Source organism: Anser brachyrhynchus (assembly GCF_964034855.1).
Source record: "Anser brachyrhynchus genome assembly, chromosome: 12".
Taxonomy (NCBI): domain Eukaryota; kingdom Metazoa; phylum Chordata; class Aves; order Anseriformes; family Anatidae; genus Anser; species Anser brachyrhynchus.
In genome coordinates, this window is record NC_137707.1 from 5,415,936 (window position 1) to 5,429,361 (window position 13,426).

Consider the following 13,426-nt stretch of genomic DNA (forward strand, 5'->3'; position numbering starts at 1 on the left):
TGTGCATTGCACGTTATACTGGGAAACAAGAGAGGCCGTACCTGCAAGTGAAGTGAGAATTCTCACTTTAAGCAGAACAGCAGACAGGGAGCCTCGGCTATGAAAAAATCTCAGTTGTCGTGGGTTGAGTATCTGGGGAAGAACTTGACAGGGTCTTTATGGGGACTTTTATTTATGGCTTGGTGGGGCTGGCATTGGTTGTGGCTGTAGATCAACAGGGGGCAGTTTTAGCATATTGCTGTGCTCTTCAGCTGAAGTTTCCTTAAGCCCTAACACCAAAAATGGTGCTTAGTGATGTAAGTCGTGCCTGGCAAGCGTAGGTCATATAAACCTTGGTCCCTGCTGTGTCCTTTCCTTGGTTGTTGTGTTGCCGTCTGTTTGTAGCCAAGAGGGTTCCAGAGACTGCATAGCAGTTCTTGTTTTATGTGAGTTATTAGGAAGGGAGAAGAGGAAAAATTAAAGGCATCAGTGTAGGTTTGTTGAAATTAGTAGTAGTGGTCCAAAGCTACATTTGAAGATGGGTTGTGCGTGTAAGCATATTTAAGGATATGTGTATGTATAAATATATAAAAACAAATACAACAGTGAAAGAAAGGAAATGGCAAATTTAACCATTTCGGTATTTTTCCTTAAACAACAATAACAATTTATTATAAAAAATACCAGCATTTCGACTTGATCAGGAATGACAAGTAATGCAACTTATTTTTGATGTTGCCATAAACTCTTGTAAGTAATTATAGCTCACTGTCCAAAGTTAAATCACGTTATCATCATCTTCTTTTCAGCTTCCTATCAAAGTGGTGGTGAATAAATGCTTCTACATAGCCCCTTGGGGTCTGTGGTATATTACAGAGAGACAGCATCTAGCAGATACAGATAAAAATAGCCTGGGGAAACCTCAAGTCTATCAAGACTCCTAGATTTTAGCGAGTGATGGATCTAAAACAAAGACATGGACTTAAACATCTGTGAACTGAAGTTCAGATTCAGATCTGTTTTTATTCTACAGCTTCCCCTTATCTCTGTAAGCAGAACCAAAACCGTGGTTTCAAGTCTTTCTCCTCCTGAGGATGAGATTTATGGGCTTGAAATGGAACCCAAATTTGGTGTTTTACGCATTTGCTAGTCTTATTTTTTTTATATATTTTTTTAATGGAACAAAATATGAAAGCTACCTTAGCAGCTGGCCATTTAGTGTTTTACCATAGCTAAATTAGGATTCTCAATTTAAATGTACAATTGGTCCTTAGGAAGGGGAAGAACACAAGGTGCTGCCCTGAGACAGTTGGCAGGTGGCAGGTTCACGGAGCATTTTCCTGAAAACTGACACTCCTTGATCTTGACTTGAAGCCTCGTACTGGAATGATAACAAATTATTCCTGTTGGGCAGAGACCGCTTACAGCACAGGACAGCAGTTACAAAGAAAGGGCGTGAAGGAATCAGATCAGATACACTAGAGATTGTCTTTTATAAGCAAGTATGTAGATGGAATTTGAAATTGCAGCTGATTTTCTGCAGAAATTGTATTCTATTACATTATTTTCACAGCAACGTTCGAGAGTTCTTTCCATTAGATAACTTTTGAAATTGTTTTTAAAAAGTGTTCTTTTGTTCTTTTTGGTTTACAAATAGACAGTGGAGCCTGGCTAGTAGTTTTAGTTTGCATGGTTGTGGGGAATTGTTTAATTCTCCATTCTGAGTCCTCTTTCCCTAGGTCAGCAGCCAGCAGTGAGGAACATTAAGTAAAAATAAAACTCCTATTTTTAGTTCAGCTACATAATGTCCTATTTATATTGCTGAAATTTCAGCTAGTACCTGGCCCCTTTCAGTTCAATGAAACATCACTCCTCCATTAGTCCTCATCGCTCTTTTTCTCATACCTGCCCCACTTGATTCTTTTGCAGCTATTTTTATCGGTTTGGTGATGTTTTTCCGGCAGGGCTCTGTGCTGACAGCTATCAATTCAAGAGATTCAGCTCCAAGGAAGGGCAAGTAGCAGCTAGCAGGCAATATGCAAAATTTGGCATAATTGATCCTCAAAATTTAACACGGTGGAATTTTATTTTGAAAAAAAAGAAAAAGCTGCAATCATAATCATGTATCAGTCTCTGCAACATCCAGATAAATTTCTCCTTCTGGTTTCAATCCCTCATGACTACTGAAAACAAGGTCCTTTAACTTCATTTTCCTCAGGATGATACATGACAGTCATTTTCTTCTTTCCCCATTTGTTTTGTATAACTCTTACACAGCTCACCGTATTAACAAGAGACCAGCGAGAGGGAGAGGAAGAGGAACGTTCACACAAACATCTCATGGTTAGCCAGTAAACTGGCTACTATTTGGAAGAGAAATTGATAAAAATGTGTTAAAAACCTCGGAGTCTAGCACAAAGCTGGTGTTTTGGCAGGTAAAAGATGGCCCTCAGCACACGACCTGAGAAAAAATGCATTTGCAAAAGCAGTTGTTGCCCTGACCGTGATCTTGGAGATAAGGCAGCCACTGTAGCAACAAGAATAGCTCCAAAATACGTTTGTCAGCTTGAGGAGTTACAAGGAAATGTTGATGTGCCACTGGGCATTGTTCCGCTGCCATCAGAGTGGGCTGCAAAATGGCAATATCACTCGGGTTAAGCCAAGACTAATGCAGAAAAACTCCTAGTTAGACCCTGCAATTCACCAGAGACCAGGCACCAAAAATAACTTTTAAAAAACATTTTATTTATTTCCTCCGTCTGATGTATCTTGCTTGGAAGAAAGGAAATGACTTGTAAACCTACTGCTTTTCAACCGGGTTGAGTCATGCTGGAGACTGACGAGGAGCTGGACGGGGGCGGCGGAGGAGGGAATGCAATTCTGGTAATGTGAAGACCTTGTCATTGTGTGGCAAAGTTTGAGTTTTAAGAGCCATCATTATGCTTGAGAGAAATCTTTGCACAACGTGTGTGAGACGTGATGCCAGATGTACTGTGCTGGAAGAGAGGGAGCAAGTAGTTTGCCAGGCACGGCTGGTTTATTATAACGGGTAGCGAAGCCTGATGGCCAAAACGGCTGTTCTTGGGGAAAATGGGAGGCTGCTTTCAAACGACAAAAACCAATGCAAACCCGCAACTTAAAAAGTGAGCAACAAACCCTGTAACCCATGCTGCTTCACAAAATTCGGTGTTAGAGGTACAGAACACTTTTTATAAGTAGGTTCCATTTATAAATAGCTCCATATTGCCATGAAATTTCAGGTATCTTCAGAACAACAAAAAAGCTACTGTTTGTGAGTTCCCCATTTCATCTCCTTATTTGAATACAGATCCAAAGAGAATTTCTCCTTCTTAGAGAGCTCAATAGGTGTTTTTTTTGTTTGTTTGTTTTTTTCCTTCTTTAATATGCATGTTTTTATATCAGAAGCAATGGCAAATGAAAAATAACAGAGGTACAAACACAGGAAAAAGTACATACTGCTGCTCTGTCTCAACACCTCCATCAGTAGTTGGGTAAAAGACTCCTTTTGGAGAGAAGGACGGTGGTTGGGAGGAGGTTAGGCGGGATAAATGTGTAATTCTGTTGTCAGATTCGGTATTGCAGACCTGAGGTGGAGACTGTGCTGAGTTTATGGTGGCTTCCTGGGTGAAGAAATCCCCATTTTTAACCTTCTTTACCTTTAAGGAGTTCTGATAACTTCATGTCTTGTAGCAAACATCCGAGTTATTCATTAAATGACTAATATTCTTGCACTTTATACAGTCATAAATAATGCGTGTTAGATGTGACCGTTCCTGGCAGAGATCCAAACTCTGTTTCTGCAAATAAACATTTGTTTGCCTTCTACTTAATAACAATTGAGGGAACGAAGATACTGCTGTAGTATTTTTGCAAATAGTTGGAGTGTTTACTCCAACATTTTCCCAAATTGTTATTTTTTAGTGACAAGCACCCGCCTCCTTCCTGATTTCCCATCCTCCCCTCACCTTTCACTTTGAGCAGAATCCTTTCCAAAGCATTCGGTTGGATCTGACCCAAGTACAAATATGTTAAATTACGCCATTGTTCTGTTTTTCCTGAAGTTTTTTTTTTTCCTTTGTCTAATGCAAACCCATTTGATGCTGTCTTCTTGGCTTTGTGGTACGCAGTGTGTAAATGTACCGTAGCCTTTCAATAATTTCTGCATGTTTAATTTCAGTATCTCTTTTTCTTTTCATAAACTTTGCAAACAGTTCCAAATGGGTGAATTTTGGAGACATGGTGCATTACTTGTGTCTGGCACCGTAAAAGCCAACTTGGTCTAGCTACATCTGCATTTGCGATTAAACATCTGCATTTAGAGGCTGGTTGAAGACAGAAGAAGAGTGATGAGGTAATACCCTTCATTCATGTCAGAGAAGGACGCTGTGGAGCCAGTGGTGGCTTCAAACTTTTATTTGAACTGTATGAAAAGCAGGTATTGTTCTAGAGCACAAAATGTGACAATAAAATAGGAATACATGGCTTGCTTTTGCACGCATGCGTTCTGCCTGCTGTGAATGAGAGGTCATGGCTGACAATGAAGCCAGTGTGTAAAAACAGTTTGTGCCCCTGTGTCCTTGATCTAAGGTACTTAGTGCACTGAACACGGTTAAAGTATTTGTCCATCAGCAGAATATTTACAAAAATGGTGAATAGTTGTTTATGGTGGTGCTCAAGCTTGTCTGTTTCTTGGACGCTACCAGAGTAGACTGGTTTTGTGCACATCTGTTGGATTGTATTAACCAGCCCATCAGATTAAACTCTGGGCGAAGTTCTACCAGGAAGGTACTACCGAACCTGGTGGTGACGCAGAACCCAGTAATTTTTGGAGGTGGTCAGTCCCTGCTTTGATCTCTCTCTTCCCCTGCCACTTTTCCTTCAAAGGCTCTCAAAGAGTGACCCATCAAAGCAATCTGACAAAGGGCAGCAGCAGCAGCAAATTGACAGTCTGGAAGAAGATGGTCAGGGAAACAATTGCTGAAATACTGACCCGTGTTGGTCTATCTGTAGAAAATAGAGCTAGAGACGTTCAGAAAAAAAGTAAATCATGATGGAGTGCTGAGACAAATCTGGTTTTCCTGAGTAGACTTGGGTTCTGGAAATCGGAATGATTGTTGTAATTGGCAAGAACAATTGTGCAATTGCATTTTGCGAACTAGCTGAGAAAACATCATTTCATGGAAGGCAGAGCAAGATACGAGTTTACATGTTTCAGAAAGCCATTCCTGGCACCGCTGAACATCATTGTACCTGTGTATAAACAATAAAGCATGAGGACCAGAAGAAAGGCATGCATGGACCTCTGAGCATGTACAGAATCTGTTTTTCTTCAAAGCACTGGGCATCCTAAGGTCATTAAAATGCCATAAAATCTTCGTTTTTGAACACCATTTTGGATCTCCTGTGTAACAAGAGGCAAAACCAGAGGTGAACAGGCAGGACTTAGAAAAGACAGCCCCCAAATCTCTGTGTGGTGGTCTAAACACTGAGTTCTTCTCTGGCATGCTGCTGCCCTTTCACTTGAAATGGGGCATGGAATAGGTGACTGGCCTGGGCTTCCTGAGCTCTCTACTGACCAGGACGCTTTTTAAGTCTTGGTTTTGATCATTCGGCATTTTCTAACCTGTTTTCCTATCTCTAAACCCTCTTAGGGAGAAAAAAAAAAAGTCTAATCCATATTGTGGATTTCTGCTTCTGCATGAAGAGCTCATTGCTCTCGAGGAGTAAACTTGAAGGAGAAGGCAACACAGATGTATTTGTCCCTCTTGTCCCAAATGCCTAGTCATTAAAATGCACCAGCCCTAGCAAGCTCTATGTGAATTTTTGTAATATTTTGGGACAATAATATTTCCTAAGTGATTGAAGTGCAGCATGGGCTGATAGGATCAAAAAACACTGCTCCAGAAAAACTTCTAGTTGGTTAAGCAGGCTTTTTCCCTCAAGAGTAGTTCTGAACCTGGTCTTTCTTTGGACCCTTCGTTTGCCACTAATTCATGTTTTGCATTTGTGTCAGTAGGATTTATCTGCTCTGATGGTGGATGTCCCAAGCTCTGCAGGTTTTTGCTTCAGTTGGATAAGTAGAGAAGAGCGATAAAATTAACAAGTGTATGCCTCCTTTACTTCAGCTGTGGCAAAATCCAATTGCTCCATCAATTTGAGTGACAGCTTTGGACAAGAAATTATCATGTTTATTTTCCTCCCAGTAACCTTGCTCATTGTTAAAGGACAGGTGAGTAGATACAGTTTCTCTGCTGCTAGTGTTCATGACAGCATAGAAAATCAGCTTTAAGTAGGTGTGTTTTAGAAATATATGTTTTTCAGTCCTTGTCAGGGATTGGAATTTGTTGACTGTTATGGTTTTGGTTGCTAGCTAACATATTTTGGGATTTTTTTTATTCCTGGGACCTGTGTCACAGATGCCTGTGGCTCATCGAGTGCTCTGTGTATGTTTTCCATGGTAAAGATTAATACGAGCGTTAGACCTGTACACAAACTCCTATTTGTCATCCTTTTGGTTTGAAGTGAGAACTGACCATTGAATCCGAAAGTTGCCATCCTGCTTGAAAGCAGTTAAACTGAATTTATACAATTTATTTTACAGAGAAATAAAATTAAAGCAGATGAAGATCCTCTTCACTACTGCTGTCAAATTCTCTGTTAATGGTGGCACACTAAGAAGAGGATGAACGTTTTATTTGTTGTTTCTTTACTGCTAACATGAAGCTGTTACTCTTGATTAGGATTTAAAGCAGTGACTTTCCTAGGAAATTATTCATGACTTGATATTTACTACCTTGAGTGCCTAATTTGTATGCGTTCTCATGAATTTTATCCTTTTCTAAACTCTTAGATGTGTCCTTTTCCCCTTTTCCTGTATCTCCATTACTGTATATAAACATAAACAAACACAAATTAAGATATTAATTAGGTTTTGATAACAGTATTTGCAATTGGAACCCTCTGTTGCCTGACGGTTTGAGCAGTAAATGCCACGTAATGGTGTTACAACTAAGACTTTCCACACTAGTGTGATCTGTTTTGATTTTCAGGGAGATTTAACATCTTTGAGGTCTTCCTTGCTGCTTTTCCCTCTGACATTTTCCTAAATTCTGGACAAAGGGGCCCTTTTTGGACAACCAGCCCAAGTTCCGTGAAGGAGTTTCTGCATTCCCCTCCAAGTGCTCTCATCTCACGGCCTTATTAACCTTTAAGACAGAACTTTTCTCGTGCAATGGTGCGTAACCGCAGAGGCCAACCCTTATAACCTCTCTGTTCTTATTAGGTAAGAAACTTTAACAAGCGTTAGGTCTTCTGTGCCTTGGCTCTTTGTCTCAGCGCTGTTCTCTCTCCCAGCGTACCGCAGCTTGTAGCAGTGCTGAGCCATGCTGATACGGTCAGCGAAACTCCTGTGGCTGCAGCAGGAGCCGTGCACGTGGCCGTGCTCACCTCTGTCCCCGTCCCACCTGCTGCTTCCAGACGTGGGGTCCTGAGCGGGGTAAGCGGATTTCCTTGGGTGGTTGTGCCCGGTGTGTGATTTTTCCCTACTTCTGCTTGAGCTGGTGGTGATTCCAGAGGCAACAAAGCATCTCATTGACAGTCATCCTGGAAGAATTGTGTTGTTTTCTTTATTAAACTGAGTTTATAAGACAGAGACCGGGGTGGGCTTAGTTCAAGTACGTTAGAACAGCCTGCAGGGTTTTCGGTGCTATACCAGCAATCTCCTGTGTACCAATGGCAGCATCCCTACTGCAGTGTAAATCGCTGGGTAGCTCAGCATACCTTTTATTTAGCCGAATATAAATAAACAGCAGGATACTTGAAAGAAATAACACTCCAGAGAAAACACAATCCTTGTGCAATTAGAGCATTTCTATTTAGATAATTGCTCACTGAAATTATAAGCTTGGATCTAATCCTCAAAGGATACAGAAAATTGGCAGTTCCAGGATGATCTGCTTCTTTCACTCTTTTTTCCCTTCCTAATACATAAGTATCTTTGTTTCTCAAACCCTAAATGCTGTTTGGTTGGGGTTTTTTTTTGGCCTTTTTTTTCTGCTATGGTGATACCGAAAATGATGGAATAGCAAAGGATGCCCTGGAGATAATCTCATTTTTGAGGGAATCTGTGGAGAAGAGTGATAACAAGCCTGGTAATATACTGCTGCTTGAAAGAAAAACATGACCTCATGCAGTTACAGAGGGGCTTGCCCTAATTATGAGTGCAGACAGGGTGCTCACCAGGGTGTTGGTGAGACAGGCAGCGATCCCTGCAAACGAGTATTTACCTCAGAGAGACCGTTCTCTCTTACCCTCTTTCTGAGGGAGCCATGGTCACTGTGAATATATATATATTTTATATTTCTAAGAACTGTACCGTGGTGCTTAGACAAGGAGGTAAAAATAAAGTTCTGTTCCTGACTCTTACTGACTTTGGATGTGAGTTTAGGAAGGTGGACTCCATTTCTTTGCATCTTTTTCCATCTCTTCATAGTGGGTATTACCAGCCATGGGTAGACTGCTTTGAGTTACTTTATGTACTTTTTTTTTCCTTTCCTTCTCTGTTTGTAGATAGATATCTATTTTTAATCCTTAAAATTTGTGTTAAACTGAGATTCTCTAAAGCCAGAAAATTGGAAATACAAAGATGCTTCCTTGTTAGACAACTGAAGAGAGGGCTCTGAAAAACCAGTGTTTGACCCAGAAAGAGAGAGTTTTCAAATACTGGTACGTAAAAAAATAAAATAAAATCCCCTATAATCCATGTTACGGCTTTGTTCAGTTGTGTTTTCTTAAGTGTTTCCTCAATTCTCTGTTTGCAACTCGTTTTATGAGACATTTTTGCACTTGCAGTTTTATAGAAACACTTCCTGCCTTGAACACCTGCCAGAGAGTAGATTTGTACGGATGGAACTAGAATAAAGAATTTAGAACACTTTTCAGTTCGTAAGATTAAAATCAGAAGTTTTGAAAATAACATTTCAACACAGATAAATTATAGAAAAATGATCGAATTTGTTGACAAAGCAAAACGTGAAGCCAGTAAAGCAGTATAGGAATTACCCTTACTAGTATTGAAAACTAGCACTGCATTTATATGAGAAAACTCCAGATCAGAAAAGTCAAATGTTGTCTTGTGTATGACTGAGAAATGCTTACTGGCTAGAGTAATAAAATAAGCCTTGAAGTTTTTGCATGTGCAGTTTCTTTCTGCATATTCTAGAGCTCAGATTTTTTTCACAAATCTAGGGAAAAATGGGTGTGTAACCATATTTCTGTGCACTAGGCCTCTTCCCCAGCTCTTTAACATTTTAGGGAAGGGAAAGGGAGTGGGTGTGAAAGTATGGGGGCAGTTGGAGAAGCCACCCTGTAAATGGTATGGGATCGTGTCATTCTGCTTCATAAAGGACATCCTCAAACTGTTGTGCACTCCTTAATCCTACCTCTGCATAACGCATATTCATCCAATCTGTTCTTGGTTCTCCACGTGTTGCCCACCACCGAACACCACAGAGAGGCTCGCTGAATTTCTCTCCTTTTCGGGACCACTGTGAATGAGCTCCTCGGGGCCTTGCCCTGCTCTTTTGTCCAAACCCGGAAGTTCTGGGGGCAGGAGAGCGAGGTGAAACTACTTATTTTCCTTCCACCCTAGAGTGTGATGGCACGTATCGGTTCCAGTGTAGCATAAAGTAAAGCGCACAGCTTTTGCCTCGAAGGACTGTTTTTATTGATTTGGGTTTGGTAAAATATAGAAACAGTCTGCTCAGTATTCTCCCCGTTCGTGGTCTCTTTGACACTCCCAAACGGGCGCAGAGAAAACCCGCAACAATTGAAGATTATTCTGAGCTGAGGAAATGCTTGTTGACAAATTTCCTTGATTTTAATTTTCAGTCATGCTGTTAGATCAAGGCACAGCAGACTTAATGGCTGATGAAGTCATCCACATTTTCCTTTGTTGTTTGTGGTCTGCTGAATGTTCGCTTGTATTACTGCAGGACGCGAGTTTATGAAGTTAATGTGTTGTTATCAAAGCCGTTTACTGGGGCCATTATACACCTCTTTTTTTCTCCTTTTTAGCAGTCAGCCATCTGCAAGAGCTATTCATTGTAGCCAAATGATTGTGATAGCGTTCAGTTGGGGCATAAACAACAGCAGAGCTGCTTTCATTAGCAAAGGGCACGCAGAATCAATGGCTGGGGCCGATTCCTTCATTCTTAAACTTGTATCAGTGCAATTCATGTTTAAGTGGTTAAAGCGGTTAACTTCTGATTTACGTGAGCTCAAGTGAAAGCAGATACAGGTCCGTGGACTGGCACTAATCATGTTGATGGGAAACCATTTACATTACTGCCAAGCCTTTTTTAAAATTTATTATCATTACAGTGGCAGTGAACAAAAGCCAGAGTAAATCATAAATTTCACTATCTGTAATAAGTGAGAAACTGAGGAATCTTCTAGTGGCAGCCCCAAATTAATTCTCAACAGTCATTTATCTTCATTGTTTTCTACAGAGATTGGCTGAATGTTTTTAGTACACATAGCTTTATAAGAGCACTGATTGTAAAATATTGTTACTTTTCTTGGTGTTAAAACACTCTTCGCTGGTTGTATAGTATTTGTCCCAGACAGAAAAACAGCAGAAGGGGCTCCCATGTAGTTTTCATTCCTGTAGCTTTTCAAAGACCATTAAAAAAAAATAAATCTCATGAATCTGAATTTAGGCAGCTAGATTGCTGCATTTCTGTGGGGAGTATATCGCAGATGAAGCAGGCTTTCTCAGGGGGGATTATACCTCATTACTTGGGCGAGGTAATTGGTAGTGCAAACCCCACGGAAGCATCACCTTCGTCTGCAGACACAAGATACCTGAGCTGTCCGGAATAACCTCATTTTCTGGTCTTAAAAAAAGAGACACTTGTGCATTTAAATGTGAATTTAACTGGGGTGTGTCTGTGTGCTGCTGAAGGAAACGATTCCACGTTTTGCCCTACTGAATGCTGGCAGGACTCACACCTCCTGTGCCACCTCGTGCTACCTGCCCGCGTGCCGCGGGGCTCTCAGCAATGAGGCGCACGTGCAGGGAGCGTGGCACGAAAAAAGCTGGCCTTGGACGGGTCTGCACGGGGCAGCTTTAGGGAATGGATTAAATTCGTCCTCAGAAAACTTCCCCAGAATGCATTAAAACTTTAGTTAGTTTTTCTGACTAAAGAACAATGTCGCTTGGTGAGCTTGGTATCTGCAGTGGGCAGGAGGAAATTGAAGAGCTCTGAAGGTTTTCGTCTGAGCTTGTTGCCATTGTGCTGCAGAAATGCAGTTGCCATAGCTAAGGTGTAATTAGCTTTTAAGGTAATATTATAGTGCTTTTGAATGAGTTTCCCTAAAATAAGCAGCAGCTCTACCTTTTTGTTTTGTTTTGTTTCCTCAAATAAGACAGTGCATTCAAAAAAAATGCTCTCACGTACACTAGCATGCGTGCGCTCTCACACTGGATTTTTTTTTTTTTTAACCAAGCAAACAATGAAACATAAATGCAGGACAAATATTGTAATTGTGATATGCATGAGCAATAAGTGTAATTTTGAACATGACAATATTATCTGTTGTGCTCCAAAGCAGAAAAACCACATCTTTCCTGCACTGACAGAAGCAATAGTAAAAGTTAAAACATCATTTCTCAGGTTCTATAAACCAAACTGACTGATGTGCTGTCTGCTGAAATATACATTGCCTCAAAATTGATGCTGCTGTTATTTTTTATATGTCTAAACTTTTAGTGATTTGTCTTCCTTAAAGACAGAGAGAAGAGGTGGGGGGAAGAGATTCCCAGCATCTGCCCATAATGACGAATTCTTTTTATTCTGTATTTCAAATCTTTCTTGATCAAAACCATGCCATTCTCTGAATTGCGTCTCAAGAAGGAAAAATAGTTTTCAGCCTCGAAGGCAAGAATTAAACAGCTTGCCCTAGAGGGCTTTAAAACTAATAGCAAGGGTGAACATGCTTGTAATTATTCATTCTGGTGTTTTAGGGTTGGAAAATGTAAAGTAAAACAATCTGAATTGTCTTTCTAAATTGTTGCACAGTGAAAGATTTTCTTGTCGTGAGAAGGAAAAGGATAGGAGATCATGAACCTAACAGAGAGGAAGACCCGGGATGGTTTAAAACTGTCTTGCAATATAGTTAGTTTACTCTTTTCTGGGCCATTACTTGTGTGTTTTATCCATTGGAGAGGAAGCATAATATTTCTCAAGTGAGATAAATTAGCCCTTCTCCTCTCTGCCATTTATATGTTGAAGCTCTGAAGCCATGGCTTCCGGCTGGCTTTACTCCAGCATACAGCAAGACCCCAGCTGGAGAGGGCCTTCCTCTGCTTTTCCCCTTCCCCAGTTTTTGCCTTGTTCAATAAAAAGTCATTATTTGTCTGCTTAGCATCCTGTGATGCCTAAGGGGGTCAGTTAAGTGCTGCTCCTTGCATGAGGGAGAGGAGGAGTGGGTCGGAGGGGGAAGGGCAGGGGACACATTTCCAACTTTCATTAGCCTAAATTTTTCTGAGTACGCTAATCTGGTCTGTTTGGCTGAAGAGGTTTTGGTGCCATTGGAAGCGAGCAGCTGGGAGCTGCAGTGAAGGGGCAGCAACCTGCACAGCTGAGGTGTCAACCAGTGTCTGGGAGAAAGCCTTCCATCAGCACAGCTATTTGCAAGGTGGGTGTTTATCCACACCCCCAGGTCCTTCTCTCTGCAGAGCTGAGCTAATAATCTAATAAAACAGATGCCCGCGTACAAAGCCTTAGATATGCGTTGCTGAAAGCTTTACATGTTTATATTTTATTATCTCGTATTATTTGTTATTCTTTTCTATTTGGCAGATAAAGGATCTTAGATTATTGGAATAGAAAGCACAAGGAAGGGTTAATACGTCTCAGGAAAGCATACTGGCTCTTGAATGTACTGTCAGTTAAAGGATTAGCAAAGATCTTATCTCATAGTTGCAAGACAAATTTGATAATACACCGCTCTTTATTTTCTTTTTTCCCATCGGTTAAATGACTGATTTCTTCAGGAATTAATAGATACATCTTCTTTCTCTTCCCATTTCATGATCAAGGCCACTGAGGATCCACAGGAAGATGAACAGAGAAGAGCTGGTGGCAGAGGCCGTGTGCGGTGGTATTGCCAGTCTAGTGTCCTTAGTTCTTAATTAAGTAGTGATTGAGGATGCATGGCATTGTCTTAACAAGGAGGATGGATTCAAATTAAAACAAACCATCAGCTCTAAATTCTTTTTCTCCAGTTCTCCCTCTCTCATTTTTGGAGGAAACCTGGGTAAGGATGAGTGCTGAATCCCTCTGCAGTGCCGAGCCGTTCAGCCAGGAGCTGGGTGAAGGTGCCATCTGCCTCCGCTCTGGCATGGGTGATGTTGGACATCCCT